Source organism: Zerene cesonia, chromosome 12, assembly GCF_012273895.1.
Source record: "Zerene cesonia ecotype Mississippi chromosome 12, Zerene_cesonia_1.1, whole genome shotgun sequence".
In the NCBI taxonomy this organism is placed as follows: Eukaryota; Metazoa; Arthropoda; class Insecta; order Lepidoptera; family Pieridae; genus Zerene; species Zerene cesonia.
In genome coordinates this window covers 4,481,765-4,498,291 of record NC_052113.1, presented here as the reverse complement: position 1 = coordinate 4,498,291, position 16,527 = coordinate 4,481,765, and the positions used below count along the sequence as shown (strand labels likewise).

At 32.2% G+C, this 16,527-nt stretch overlaps 1 protein-coding gene across 4 annotated transcripts in view; it reads right to left on the bottom strand.

Annotated features, from left to right (window-relative positions):
• The window catches only part of LOC119830836 (POU domain, class 6, transcription factor 2), a 106,645-nt gene that overhangs the window by 65,247 nt on the left and 24,871 nt on the right, over positions 1 to 16,527 (bottom strand). The gene's annotated exons all lie outside the window — the stretch shown is intronic.

Below are 16,527 nucleotides of genomic sequence, written 5' to 3'. Positions count from 1 at the left end.
GGCCATGCGTTCTTAATAAAGATGGCGGAAACAACATGGCCGTTTTGGCGCGAAATTTGGATAGCAACTAATGAGTACATGTTTCAGGTCGTCTTGGAAGCTTTGTCCAGTCTTCGACCTATATTCTGTTAATTAATGGATATATCTACCTCCTTTAATCTTATAACCCTTTTATACGTCTGAAATAACATTAGATTAATATCCACTAAATTAATATAATAAATACTGTATATAGATAAAAATAAGTATATCATTTTTAAAGAAGTACATTTTATTAAAAACCTATAAGCATTAAACCACAATCATTATTAAGAATATCTGTAAACATGTTTCCGCTTTAAAGATCATTAAAGAATTATACAATAAACACTACCACGATTCATATCACAGACACATTAGTTCAGTCTACTTACTACTACGATATTAGTATGCAAGCTGGACATACAGAGGTCATTCCAAACAGTAACTAACTACCAGTCTTGTTCGTTGAAACCACGACAGCATTTATCAAGCCAGACATCGAATACATTAGACTGGCCGATACAGGCTGTAATGAGAACCCAACCTCCCTTAAATTATTCACGAGAATAATCTTATTACATTTACATATTAATCAACGGATTTTAATTATCCCCCACCCCTTCCTTTCCTCGCGTCGATTGAAGATGCGACAGTTATATTTATTAATAGTTTGGGATGACGAATTTCATTTAAATTATTTATGTTATATACTAAATATTATTTTGGGGCTTTTTAATATTTGTTGTTCTTAAATATCATGATTTATGTGATACAACCTGGTGACAGATGGACGGACAGAGAAACAGACAGAAAGATGGACAAGTCTATTTATTACTAGACTCTCACAGAGTCTCAAATAATTCAAATAAGATTTACACATTTTATGAACGATAAAGTCCAGTTTAAAAAGCATTGAACAAATACCTCATATCCGGCTATCGGACTATCGTATTTATACTAAACTTAATGTAATACGTAAACATAATGTAAAAATATAATCTTGTTTAAATTAAACGCTATTAATACAATTTTAATACCCAGCTATTTGACTCACTCATTAATATTCCTCGTATAATTTCAACGCCAACTTACCTGTAACAAAAGATATTTACTTTAGTTTTATTACAAAACATGAATACTTATTTAGTACATACTTTTAACATAGATATTTGATATAAATAAAAGATTCACAAAAACATCTTGAAAATTGTAATACTCTGTTTAAAAAATCTTGGTCCGTCCACTTATTACAAACATATAAACAATCTCTCTTTTTTATACTTCATAAAGTGATTTGACAGCTTACTTATAATAATAATGCTTAGTTAAGATTTATTTTGTTTACTCATCATGCCTTTATTAAAAGAAAACAATTCTTAATTATCTTAAATTGACAATAAGATCACATAATATCCAATACATCAAGGATTGTACCTCATATGTAGGTTCTTATTTTATATATGAAGTTCATATACCTTTTATAAAAAACATCAAGCCTCTTTTCACAAAATCTTAAAAAAAATAACTCAATTTTTAAAAATATTCGAATTTATATGTTGCCTTATCACAAAACGTATCATCGATTTTAATCAATTATTTAAACTGAATACATATCAGGTTTCAGCAATAACCATCAACAATTTCAATTCAACATAACCTTCAAGATAATAAAATTAAAAAGATAAGCAACACGTTTTATCATCAGGCTCATTTGGGCGCAAACTGCAAGTTTTGAGTTTAAAAGCGGTGGGCGGGGTGTATGCGTCTGAAATACTGCTACTAAAGGAGCCAGAGGCGGTTATAACAATTTTATATTCGATTAATTAATTATGGGTATATACTACCTCTTTTTAATCGATTATAGCCAAAGCCACTAAGTTAAAGGCGAGTTCTACTAGCTTCATTTGATTAAATATCTACTAAACAATTCATTGCACTTGAAAAGTTCATGAAATGGCCACAATAAAGTAGTTTATAATGAAAGTTGTTTACCCATAAGCAGTTTTAATCGCATTTTATTAAGAATAACATTTCAATGTAAAAAAAAAAACTATTTTATTTCACGTAATTAAAAATCCAGCATACACTTACCGAAACCGCGATTGTATCGTATGAGAGGAAATTTTTAACCGCAATAAGCTATTGAAATTTTTAATTGTGTTTACAGACCCGCACTTTTCCCTATGGTTTAATTTCAAATCGTACGTGTCGAGGCCCTTGCACAACGGCAAGATAAATCATGTTGCGAATCAACAAAATTATATCTTAAGGGAATAAGAATCGAATCGAATCTTCGCCAGCACTTTAATAAGCGTAAAGATAAACGCATCTCGATATTAATTAATAAAATTGCATAAGTACAGGTAGTCAAATGGAACGATCACTCCGTTGATTGGCTCCACTTATTTAGTTTATTAAGCTCTGTTTACTTTTTCTTGTTAATCATTAATCTTTTGAAACTCGGGTAATGAAGCTGGATTTCTCGAGTTTAATTTTAGCCTTTCAAAACTGTAATTATATTCGGTGTCGTAAATAATATGATTTTTAGCGTGTTTTATTTAATGTTAACAGGTTTTATTGCATGCGTTTGTAGTTAACCGAGTATTTTCATTGTTTGTGTATTGTTATAAAAATGTTTCAACTGCGAATCAAAATATACAGATCTCAAATAGTTATATCTCCCTGCTAAGCAATAAACAAAAAACGCAAAACGCTATTTCCTCTATAAGCACATTAATTTGTTTCTAGTTTAAACAAAAAACTTGGACTTTTTCATGTATATAGAAAAAAAAATTACCTCAATATTTTTCTAGAAGCAATGCTATAAAACACCACTTTATACAACGTCATCATCATCATCAGCCCATACTTGTTCCCACTGTTGGGACATAGGCCTCCTACGAGGGCTTTTTTTTAAATATAAAAAATATCATCTCCCTTAATTAAACGGGAGTTTAACTAAAAATAAGTGTTCGTCTCTTCCAGTATTTTAGTTTAGTGCTTAAATAATTATCCTTTACACAACCGGCCGACATTTAGCATTGAATGATTAGTGATAAATTATAGCTTACTCTTAATTAACTAGGAACCAGTTATAAGGTACAAGTGCTCATGAAATTAGTTCAATAGAAACTTAAAGACCCGTTTGTATCTACCATAAACGTTTAAGATATTATTTAATTCTATTTTCCCCTATAATGCTTTCATAATTTAATGTATTTGTCCATTCTGCTTAGTTAGTATGGTGATTTAATGTGCAAATTAAATATTTAATGCAAAATCTGAATGTTATAAATTAAACTTTGTTTTAACGTACGTTCACTGATACTATATATTTATAAGCTTAAGTTATAATTCCTATTACGTAATTGAGAAATCTTTTAAAAATAAAAAATCGACTAGTATAAACTGTCCAGATTGAAATGATCGCAGAAAACCAGAAAGTTATAAGAACGCGCGATACGAAATAAATGAGCATAATTCATTTTCGGTTGGAGTTTTTTGTTAGTAAATTTCGATCCCAAAAAAGCATACGAAACGGTAAAAACAGGTCTTAAATAAAAGAAATAATCGCCTGCAATATCTCATTACAGCGAACAAGTCGAAAAAAGGAAAGTATTGAAAAAGTTAATTAAATAAAAAGCGAATATCGCGACACCGAGGCGCGGGCGCACGCGATCGCACTTTGCATATTGATTAGATTCGATTCAATTGTGCAATATATTCGAAAATATTTTAATATTAATTCCTCCAAGCGTATATATGCGTTTTACATGCAAATCTTTAATAGAAGTTTGTGCTATGATATATTCAGATACTTTTAATAAATAAACTTTACAATAAGCTAACTGCTTTAACCTCATTTAGTAGCGTAATTTTGTCTGTTACAGCTTAGAGCGTAACACAATGAGTCAATAAAAGGTTACGTGACATTCAAAGCTTATTTAACAGTTCCTGTTCAAATCTAATGCATTAATATTTGTAAATGTAGAGGACGTTTTACTCGGAAATCTTAATATCATACAAGTACCTACTTCAATGTTTAAATAGATTTGCAAGGTCTCGATAAAAACATCTTATTTGAATTTATTTCTATTATGATACATATGCACGTTATAACCCATTTTAAATAAAGTTTTTTATTCAAGTATAGTAATTATTAATTCTTGGACAAAATTCGAAAGGAAAGAGAAGAGATATCTTCAATTGTAAATTCATTACTAATTTACTATGGCAAATATACACAGACGTTGATATTGCCATGTGCAATGAATTAAATAGATATTACACTAGACGCTCGTCCCGGCTCCGCCCGGCTATCAAGATTCGTGTTTTATCGCAAGGGAGTATTTAATCGGGTTAAAAAGTATTCTATCACCCAAGTCAGCTGATACCCTGTCTGTACGACAAATTTCATCACAATCCGTTCAGTAACTACTGATTCACAGCAGCAGCGTGATTGACGGACAAACATCCAACTATCTTCCACACTTATAATATTAGTGTGATTTAAACCGAAGCATGCATATAATGCAATGCGACTGATGAACTTCACTGTAGCTTCCTATACTTCTGAGAATTAATGGGCATTCGCAAAGGTAGAGCCGCTGCGAATGCGCTGCCCACTTTGTAAGGGGTAAGAGATAAAGAAAGCATTGATGACTGGAAAGAAGGACTGGATTGGAAAGGGTGAGGAATAGGAAACGAGTCTGTGGCTCCCCAATTCACTGTACGAAACACAGTAGCGTGCACTATTTCATACCGGTCTTCTGTGGGAGTGTGGTACTTCCCCGGTGCGAGCTAGCCCAATTCGTACCCAAGCGTGCTCGACTCCCATTAAACGTTAAAGTACCACATTAAATATTAAAGTCATATTAATGAACTTTTAAAAACTTTTGTATTAATAATAAGTATATTTTTAAGCCTAATTACTTTCATCTATAAAGCATGTCTCAAATTATGACATCACGAACTGGTATACCAACTTCATTAAACGTTATGTTGCAAAATCTTTGGATATATTTAATCTCATTTAGTGACAGGAAACCTCGAACCGATTATAGTCAAGGAGCGTGGGACGACGATGCTATTTAATTGTAAACTTTAAACGAATAGCAATAGGAGCGATATTTTGTTAAGGTTATTTTGATAAGTAAGCGAAAGCGATGTTTAAATGTTAGATACATTTTAAACAAGTATATAATCGCGTCGTTTATCGAGAACTATTTATTATAAAAGTAATGCGTTCATTTAATCTAAGGATACATTAGCGGACTAATTTTTTAAACACTTAATGACTTGTAACATAAACGTATCGTAATACGATTATATTTATTGTCAATTGAAATATCTTATCTTTTTACCTACCATTTCCACATATTACATATATTCAATAGATATTTTATGCAAAAATGAAATATTTAATTATAAAATAAATGGTCTTTACAAAAAAGTGTTTAATTTCTCAAATTTATTTATTAAAAAAAGAAATTCTAAATACTCGATATATTTATAGATGGACGCTTGATTCAAAAACACATCCTTCAACGATAATGTACTTTTACGTTACAATTGCATGTAATCTCATAACTTCTCATTTAGCCAAGTTACCGAGCAGTCTCTTGGCCTAGCTACGGTAACAATCTTACTTTAATTGCAGCTAACATAAATTATGGCGGACTTATTACAAACCGCTCCCGTTTCAATACACGCCGCTAGGTGCTATTCTGGACATTTAATAGAGCTCAATTGAGATAATCATTCATACTTCATCTTATAATAAGACAGATATAGAAATATGGTATAAGCTTTGTTTTTCAGCTTGTTATGTATGGAAAATATAGATTCAACTGAAAATATATTATTCCATAAAATACAAAATCTAAAATTAATGGACATGAGCATTAAACAATCTATATAAGTTTGATCGAATACACCCCCGTTTTCGGGGATGTGTTTAAAGAAATGATTCCCTAACAAGAAAATCTCATTAAAACCTGTGGTACCGAAGCGTAAATATTCTTCGTAGACCAGAATAGTTCGCAAATTATTCAATAGCTGATTAACATAAAATTAACTATAATAAATCATAGCGGTACCAATTAAGCTAGCCCGATACAGCTTAGGAACGCGGAAAAATTATATTAAGTAGCCAATTATGTACATACTTGTATGAGGCCTTATCGTGTAATCGGCCATTTTGCAACTGGTTTATGCTTTAAGCTATAGAATGCTTCATTAGTGTTTAAGTCTTAAGCGCAAAGCAAAATAAAAGTCACCGCTATTTAAATAATATATAGATAAGATGCTAATGCCGTGGAAACTAGTTCATTTGTTTGGATAATAAAAATCAAATAGTCAAATATTGATTACTTTACGATATATCATTAAATTTAAAAAGCATCTTAATTTGTCATTATGGATATGGGAATTTTGCTAATCACGACGAGAGAGCTACAAATAGCAATAAGTTTGACATCCTATTTAGGATGTTGATTACTTTTGACATCCATAACCGTTACATGGTTAGCGAAAAGTTTCAACAGCTTTTTTACTTAAACAGCACTATCATATATCTTGAACCCAATCTATTCTGCGACGCTATAAAAATGATAGTGAGTCCATGTAACCCTATCCCTCTAATGATCTAATTACATTGATTAATGAGCCACATTTATATCTCGGGAAGTACCCTCGGACACCCAAGGTTATTTGATGCTAGTTCATTTTATTTTAGCTCTGTGAAGAGAGTTTATTAGTGAATTTTTAACGCATTCTTACAGGGCACAATAAATGAATAACGTTTTGTATAATTATATTTCACTTAATCTTTTTGTATATTTATCATAAGATAGACTAACATGATCCTGTCTTATTATTGTTTATATCAATTGTATGCAATGGGATTTTTTTTATTGAAGGATAGAAAAAATCTTGTTTATGTATACAAAGAACTTTGAAAATAATTTGGATTACAACATGTGTGGTCATCAACTCATTTTGTAATCTGCATTATTTTTGAAACATGGATTATCAATCTCCTTTTTTCCTAGCACAGATTATTACTTAATACTTATAGTTTTAAAAAGTTTAGCGTCACAATTTTTAGGAGTGAGTATGATACGAGTGTGTCATTGTTATTATTATTTAATAAACTGTCTGATAATTCTGTGAAGTTCAATAATGGAATACTTAATTAAATTACTATCGACAAAAAGCAAGATTTGTCTGTAGGTATGTTTCTTTGTTAGTTATTTTTAGAGTTTATGTTTTTTTACATTTAAAACTAAAATAACTGAACTGTAATAAAAACATATTCATTAAAGTAGAGCTTTACAATAAAAATCTATCCATTAGAGGATATGGGTTGCATTTCATTTTTTACACTGGACGGACGATGGTATTATGAAGTATACAACTCTTTAATATGTATATGGTTCTAATAGCAGCGGAAGAAGTCGCGGGCAAAAGTTGATTAATAGATAAGTTAATTATATGGTATATTCACACAATTCATTTATACTTGGACTACTAGATCTAGCCGATATGTGTTTTTTACATCTTTAATTATGTGTATTTTAATTATATAGAAGGGTGCAGAAAGGTATATTACGCCGTAACCTATAAGTTCTACTTTGCAAGCTGTTATATAATATAAATGATATGATATGTTATTATTTGCCTCTATTATTATTTATTATCGTAGTGGAAATTTTATTATGTATGAAATAAAGTGATTTATATCTTTAACTGTATCATCATCATCATCAGCCCATACATCTTCCCACTGCTGGGACACAGGCCTCATGAGTTTTTAGGCCAAAATACCAAGCTGGCCAAGTGCGGGTTGGCAAATGTCACCTCAATGGCAAATGTCATCGAATTTTTGATTCTCAGACATGCTTGTTTCCTCACGATGTTTTCCTTCACCGTTTCGAGCAGTGGTGTTGTTATTGCCGGTCTGTACTTTTGTGGTTAACGTATTATAAAAAAAGTAAATTTTGTATGAAATATTTGCACTAATAATCAAAAAGGGGTACATATGAAATGAGTTCATGTGTACCCTTTTTGAAGACAGTATACTAATTAATAAGTAGTTACTAACACGAGATAACAGTGATGTTTACGAGACCGTCTTCCTTGTTTTAGAAAGTATAACATACTAAATTTTAATCATTCCAAATTACCGTTAATAAAATACAATTTATCGCAAGTCTCATGTTATCGTTGTCTCTCCTTGTGATTAGACGTCGCCGTTAAATAATCATCTTAGCAATATTTATTACCTTCTGTCGGCTAATTATTGAGGAATTTTGATACTTGACTTATTGCTTTTTGTTTGTAATTATTTAAGTGAAACGTCTTGGAGAAAGTGTAACATTGAATGGCATTATATCTGACAATATTAGATATATCCGTAATAACTGAGATGGTAGTATATATATTCATGTCTAGTATTTTAAAAGTAGACCACATTTATGTGTGGGTAGTTGAACAGAGGCTCTTAACATTTGACAGTAGAGTACCTATATATTTCGCAGCTATGAATAGAATATCATTTATCGGTTTCAGCAAGTATTAAGAAAGAATTATTATAGATCTGGATCCAATGCGGCAAAAATACAATAGGCATAAATGCCGCATAAGTGATCTACGTATTTATTTTATATTTCCAACTAATAGAGGCTGGTTAAGAACAAATATATGACGTGATATAATTTAATAATAGTTTAGTATTTAAATAAATTATAGTCAAACTACTTATGCCATGTACGTAGTTGACGAAACCTTTTGTTCTACCCGAATCACACAATGTCATGAATGAAAATTTCTATATTGGTAAACATAATAAGACCGAATCAACGGTGAGGGCCCTCGACGAGATCGCGAGCGAATTTCGGCAAAAATCTCCAAAATCCGACGTTTTTTATTTTACACAGAATTTAATTTCCGGCGTTCACGTGTCACGAGCCTCAAAAACTATTGCGCATCGCTCAGACGGTAATACAAAGCAATCTAAATTGGAAAATAGGCAACGCGCAGTGTGTGCTTACCAAAAACGACCATTCAGAACGCGACGCGATTAAAAAAAGAAGTCCGATGCCGATCGCGCGGGGTGGCCACTCCACAGCGTCCCCCCTTTACCTATTTTTTCTTTTTTCGGGAGGTGGCCGAAGCACGGGTGCATACAGCTAGTGCCCACCTTTGTTTCGCATAAACAAATTAATTTCGGCTGATGTTTTCGATAGCTAATATTACGATTGTGAGATCGTTAGGCGGGTTTAATGATCGAGGTCGATAATTAACTGAGCCAACATGTTCTAGTTTTGTTTTATACGGGATTTTGTAAAATATAACACACGTTTTTATATGCATATGCTATGCTAACATTAATCGAAAAACTGTTTAAAACAGTGTTTCAAATAAATCCCCAGTAATGAGCTCGTAAGCTCCCGTATTATCACACACTAAGATAAACTAAAATATTGAATAGAAACAAGCCTGTGTTTACTTTTCTCATTTAGCGCTGTCTTAGTGACGGCTTGAGATGTAACAACGTCTTTAATCAGAGTATACTCAAGCACTCCACGGTTACAAAGGCCTGAGCGAACACGGTACTACATTTGATACAATCAGGTGATAATCAGGCACTTGGTGCGCGTACAGAGCCAGCCACCACTCATTAAGGGGGTGGGCGAGGACAATGCATGTTTGTACTGCTTTTTGTCCATTTTTTTCATTATTTCATTTCATTTCACCCACCGCCCACACGTCCGCGCTCGCGATTGTGCGCCTCCGCTTTTTTATAATTCGTTACCTTTTTTATCGGTCGCTCCATTTTCAGAGGATGGGCGAGCGAGAGCGCAGACGCGCGGGGACGCGCCGCGGCTTGAACGCCGCTTTTATGGGGAAAAATATCGCAAAATATACAATTATTAATCGATAAAATGAATTTCTTAATGAACACATTTCCATCAAATTAAAAGACATGGCCTTAATAAACATTCAACGGAATTGAATGCTAAAATGTTCCGAATTTAAACAAACACACTGTCGGTCACGTCACACAACTAATATAGGAGTCCGTTACATAAATTCAAAATGACATGACCATTAAAAATGGAAACAACGATCGGCAAACGGTTTTTAAAATAGACGTATCAAACGCCAGTCCACCAGCAGTACATGTGATCGCATCTAAGTTGCATTACAGTCGATAATAGCTCTTTTGTTGGGTGCAGTGATAGGTGACTAGCCACTCTCGTATGAAGACATTCGCTGTGATTAAGAAATTTTTACTCTTTTATCGACAACATAATTGACACTGCGAACCGATTGGCTTTGTTAACGTGAATTCATTTGAATTAGCCTACGGGATGAATGAGAGATAAATCAATAATGCATTTTAGTTTTTTGAGTGTTAAGAACAGTGAACACACAGAAGTTCTAATTTGATTATTTTTTTAAAAAGATATATATTTATACATGTGTAAACATCTTTCATAAAATAAAGTTTTTTTATTGTTTTTAGTATTTATATAATCAACTCTTTACCTTTTCTCAAAAAACTACACTACCAAAAGATTATGATTAACTTTATTGATTTTAGAAATGTCATGTTTCAAACAAACTTCTTCCAAATCATTGAGCAAGTTACTAATAATATCGAGCATGCGCTTTGCAGTTTGCAGGGACTAATTGGCTGTAAGACGAACAAAACAAATTTAACAAAGGAACTAAGATGTTTACAAACACCATTTTTCTGCAATAACATTCAGCATAAATCGTACTTTATATTTTATCAAAATCAATTGTACCATTTTTGTAATTTTAAAGTCTTAATAAGGTCCAAAAGTGATGAACTAATATCCGCAATCGTAGCAACAATAGAAAGCCCATTTTCCTGAATTGACATAATTTTATCCTGATATAATAAACTAATTATAAAAAGAACGAACGTTTGGGGATTTGCGTGGATGTTTGTAATGTTCTCACCCAAAAACTTCTATAACGATTTCCGACATTTTAACACAATTCGGAAACTGTATTTTCACTACGTGACATAGGCTATATTTACCACGGACGAAGCCAGAGCGAAATGCAAGTACAAATAAAATTATTGTGACTTTATTTCACACACACAATTTAATATCAATAATTATGTATATATGTTCAATTTTTAGTTTTATAGCATTGAAATGCTTTTATAAATTAGAAATTTTGAAAGAATAGAAAAAATTTTTGCTACGGTTAGGCAAGATACGCAGGTTCGAATCCTGCCTCGTGATCAAATTTTTTCTATTCTTTCAAAATTTCTCATGTATATATGTTTTAATAATTTAGTATTCATATTTATACTTTTAAAATCACCATTATATTTTTTATTCAAGCATATTTCTGGAAAGCCTATTAGCGAACCCATGGTATTTTAATATACAAAATGTAAATAACGAATTAGAATCAGCCATTAAGCGGGCTTTCCATTAATTTTAATGCGGCGGTCAACGATTGAGGACAAAAAGAACGGAGTGTCCTTACAAATAAATATTTGTAACGTGCTTAATATCGTTTAAAACACAATACCTATATTTAAAAAATCAGTTAATCTTCTATGATAATTTAATACATGTTAGATTTAAATCATGTGTTATGATTTCATATAACATTATTAAAATGTACTTTTTTTCCCTTGAACAATAACGAAAATCCAAAAAACCTATTTTGCTTTAGGCAAGTCTAACAGGTGCAATAGGAATATTTATCACTGTTATTTAATATGAAATATTAAAAATGTACCAGTCACAAAAATGTAACTTATATAAGCAGGAAACAGACCGTCGATATATTTTTATTGCTTAGAGCTGATTTGTAATCTTTTTGACATTTTACAGGTGGAAAATCTGTACCATTGAGTAGTTTCTACTTTATAGGACGGCAATTTTTGAACCAAGGATTGAAAAATTCGAAAAAAATAAAAAATAATACAACAACCGCTCCTCACATTCCCTCGTCTAACTTTGAATAAGTGTATTGAAAAAAAAGTGCTACGAACTGGTCGTAATGTGCGTGATTGTGCATTTTGATTCGATGTTATGTCTCTACATCTCCCTTTAATGTTTATTGCAATATTTTATTTTTTTACGAACGTTATCGCAAAAGTACTGGGATCGATAAAGCATGATTTAATTAGAATTGCTTCATAAATTCACATGAAGCATCATATCATTTTTCTCCAAACGGTTGGAAGGATTTTATGAAAAATTTAATTATCTTTGTAAAGCAGTTCTGCAAACTTTTTGAGTGACATTTGCTAAAATTTATTTATAGAAAGACGTCAACGTAAAAATATAACAGTGTAGAAAACAATGAATCAACTCTCCTTGGACATTCGTATTTTGTGTTTATTTCGTCTAGAGTCTAGACAATACATGTCTGATTAAAGAAATAATTTATTTTAACTTTCAACTACTCTTTTTTCAATTTTGCGGTTTGAAATGAATTTTTGTTGTAAATAAATTGATTTAACAGTTATATTTATTCCACAATGCAATTATAATTAAGTACACAATTATATTAGTTAGTATAGAAGTCTACTTATTTACATAAATTTGGGTTGGTAAAAATTCAATGTAACGCTAAAACGATGTGTTTGAAATTCTTATTACAACCGAATCAACTTTCAAACTGCGCTTATTCTAATAAACTTTACACGTTCCTTGAAATAGTGGCCGCAAACGTTTACGCGAAGGTAATTAAAACTAAATTCGGTATTAGACGTGGAGAATCACGTGCTAATTGCGCAGGGCTGGCACCGGCGACGCGAGCTTGACAAACGACTTTGATCAATCACGCCGTCCTCCGTGGGCAGCCCTGGCCGCGGCTGCGACGCGATTTATTTGTGCCAGCCCTACCTCGAGGCGTTTGTCACATACTGTCGATGTATATGATTTTTGACATGTTATGCGAGCGTATTCATGTGAAACAAGCTTGAAACAAGTTAGATCATTGATGCCCAAAGTGGTCTGTATCGAACTTCAGGGATCGATGAAAGGGTTTATGTGACCTAAAAAGTATTGAGTTTATGTGGTTGAAAATATGATCAGCAATTGTGGTTGTAATCACTTTGAATTGACTATTTTAATGTCTGTTGTCGGTGTCGTGTGAGATTTTTTTCACTAGTCACATAAAAATCATCTTCAAACATTTCAAGTTACGATAAGAAATGTAATTAAATCAGTATAATGCATTATATTGTAATATGGTAAGCAAATTGGGGCTTTGCAATTTTATTAAGTTTTTCATCATAACAATAAAATTGCAAGGAAAGAAAGAATCACAGTTATTATTAAGTAATGTTATTTTACCTTATTACGTATATTACGTTGAAATAGACACTGTTTTTTGGAATTCCGTTTCCGAATTAGTAGCTCATATTGAGGAATTAAGATAAATCATAAACACCTTACAAGATTTCATTTTAATTCATTTTCAATCAAACATGATTTGATTACGTAATCTTATATGATTATTGAAAAATGTAACCATTCATAAAATTAACTACAATATGTGTCTATTAAAAAAAAATAGAACGTGCATCCCTTTAAAGTCTATCAAATTTTCTTTGAACTTAGAAACGTTTTTATCATGTTGAAGTTTTCTATTACAACATCTCTTTCAATTATCAACTTCATTTTTAACTCATTCCAATTCAATTCAATCTCTTTGTCTTCGTGAGATTTTAAATTCACATACTTGTAGAGCTATTGTATTTTAAAGGCAATTGAAATAAAAAGTGTTCAACTTGAGAGTAGGTCAGTTTTTAATGATTATGCTTTTTTATTTTTTTATACTTTACATAACAATGAGTGATCCATTAGTTCAATATATACTGTAGCCATATATATAGGTTGCTGTCAAAACTAAGATGTTTTTTTTCTCATTCATATAAAAATTATATAACGTCTTTGACTCGAAACTAGTTCAATTCATATTTATTAATAACTTTAATTAGTATTATACCCTTTCATAAAGTTCATTATTGAATAATTCATGTAGAAATATTTTGTGTGAACATATTGAAATGAAATGAACATGAAAAATATTTTATGTTGTGAAATAGAAATAATGTAATAAAATTTAAAGATACTCTTACGGTTTCCGATCGTTTGAAAGGAAATAAATTGATACAGACATCGAATAGGATCTCTGAAAAAAATACCGACCGGTTAATGAAAAAACTACGCAGTCAATATTTGATGAGAGCCAATTTAAATGTTCGTCCACTTGTAGACATCGCATAGTTCAGCCTGTATCGCATATGTGGGGGAGCAACGCCCGCCGAATTCCCGAAAAAAAGAAAAACGAAGAAAAATAAACATGGCCGCCTCCGTGTGCGCGGGAAAAAATGCAGATATAATGGCAGTAATAATAATAATAATAGGCGATCGGACCACTGGACCGCTCCGCCCGCCCCCACCCAATTTTCATTCAAATGTGCTTGCGTTTTTTAAACTATTTTTTTATTACGATATTTTTTCGGTGTTCCATTAACTATGCGACTGTCGGATAGTCGTGTCGGTATTCCCGCGCTTTTTAGATTATCTATTTTGAATGTCGCATGAATTTTAAACATTTGTTACATTATAATGCATTTTTACACAAAACTTTGATTGCCTAAAATGTTTTGATGTATAGAATGCGATATGTTATCTTCAAAGAGTGATGAATTAATTGAGGAATTATGAAAATGAGGAGATTTATGAATAAATTAATTAATTTAATAAATAATGCTGTTTGTAGAAAGAAGATAAAAAGTGCGGTTTTACATAACATAAAATAAGCAGAATTGAAAATTTCGATAGCTATGCAAACGACCTAGCATCTAATCACGTGTGACCCACAAAAGAACTCCGAACTTCGGTGCAACTTTGCTAAGTGGGATCGTGTCACTGGGGTATTGGACATTACGATGTATTTGGAATATTAGGATTTTCTGTGTAAATAACATCGTAATATCTCATGAATATTATACTGTATGTACAAACAAAATTAATGGTAAAACGCCAAAATACGACTTACTTCTTAGAACTCTATTAACGACATATTTATATTTAATGGATTGAGCAATAATAAAAAACTATTGTTGTTCTCTCATTCCTTTTTATTCTTCTTTTAAATTCTTTTATTATGTTTCTAATTATTATTTATGTATACCTAATTAAGGAATCATAGCAATCTCGCGCCAAACTTCGGTTAGAAAATATTTCCAAGAAGTTTGCAAGATCGTAAGTTCCAAGAAGCGTGCGGTACTTAACGCAGTGGAAGTAAGTAATATGATTAATATTGAATTATCATAACGCTGTATTAATAAAGTTTTTGATATTTTGAGTAGTATGATTGAGTTGCGATTAATTCGCCTTTATTCTTTGTATATAACTATTTAATACTACTAATTAAATTTTGCTCATCAATTTACTCAGCTCTTAATTTTAATTAATTAGTAAACAGGTGTTAACGAAGGGGTCTAAACAAAAACAGAGAAGTCTTAGCGTATGGCGCGACTGGAAAACGTGGGACAATGCGACATGACATTCAATTTAAACTCGGACGCCGGGCCACGCGTTCAATAATTAACATAATGTACTTTTTCTACTTTTTGCACATCTCGTTTGACACTCCATCACTCATGGAAATTCCATTTTCAATGCCGCTATAGGGGAGGGGTGGGGTGCAGCGGTCTTTGCATCCGCGCGATGGACATGGCGGTTTTTGGGTGGTGAGGGGTGGTCGAAAAAAAGATTGTTAAAAAGGCTGGCCCCCGCGACGGCGGTGTGTGAGTGCGTGCGGGTAAAAAAGCGCTTACTAATCGATACTATAGATTCTGAGGCAAGTAGGTTGCGCCGGTGCTACGCCGATTGGTGGAGGACGATCGTTTCAGAATTTTTTCGAGGCCTCTAACGAAGCGGTCGATGTTTAGTCTTTGGACGCAATCGGACCTTTTGAACGGGCGCGGACGTGTCGTCTTTTTACCACCGCTCCGGGCCTAACTCGACGGTCAACACTTGAAAATTAAGCGCGTTTATTCGCACTTAACTTTGTCCTTCTTTCTGCCGCTCGAATTTCTACGGTCACGTGCTTTCAAAGACACAAAACGTCGACTTCAGTTTGAATGGCATATTTAATGCTTTTTTCGAGTCGCTTTACTGCAATTTTCGGTTAATTTTGTTTTTGTTTGAGTGGTTAGCTAAATGGCATACACTTTCACTTTATGAACTAATAACGATAACATGCGTGATAAAAGTTTTAAAATATTAGGCTATACTAAATTATAAAAAAGATACGAAATTAATAAAATAAAATATTGTCTATAAACTAATGCAATATTTTGTAAATATGGGTAATGGTTATGGGGCTTCAAACGTAAATAGAGAAGAAAATATTTTACAACTATAATAAGCTCCTTAAACTTGAACTTGAAATAATACGTATCATTCTTTTCCGTACTTA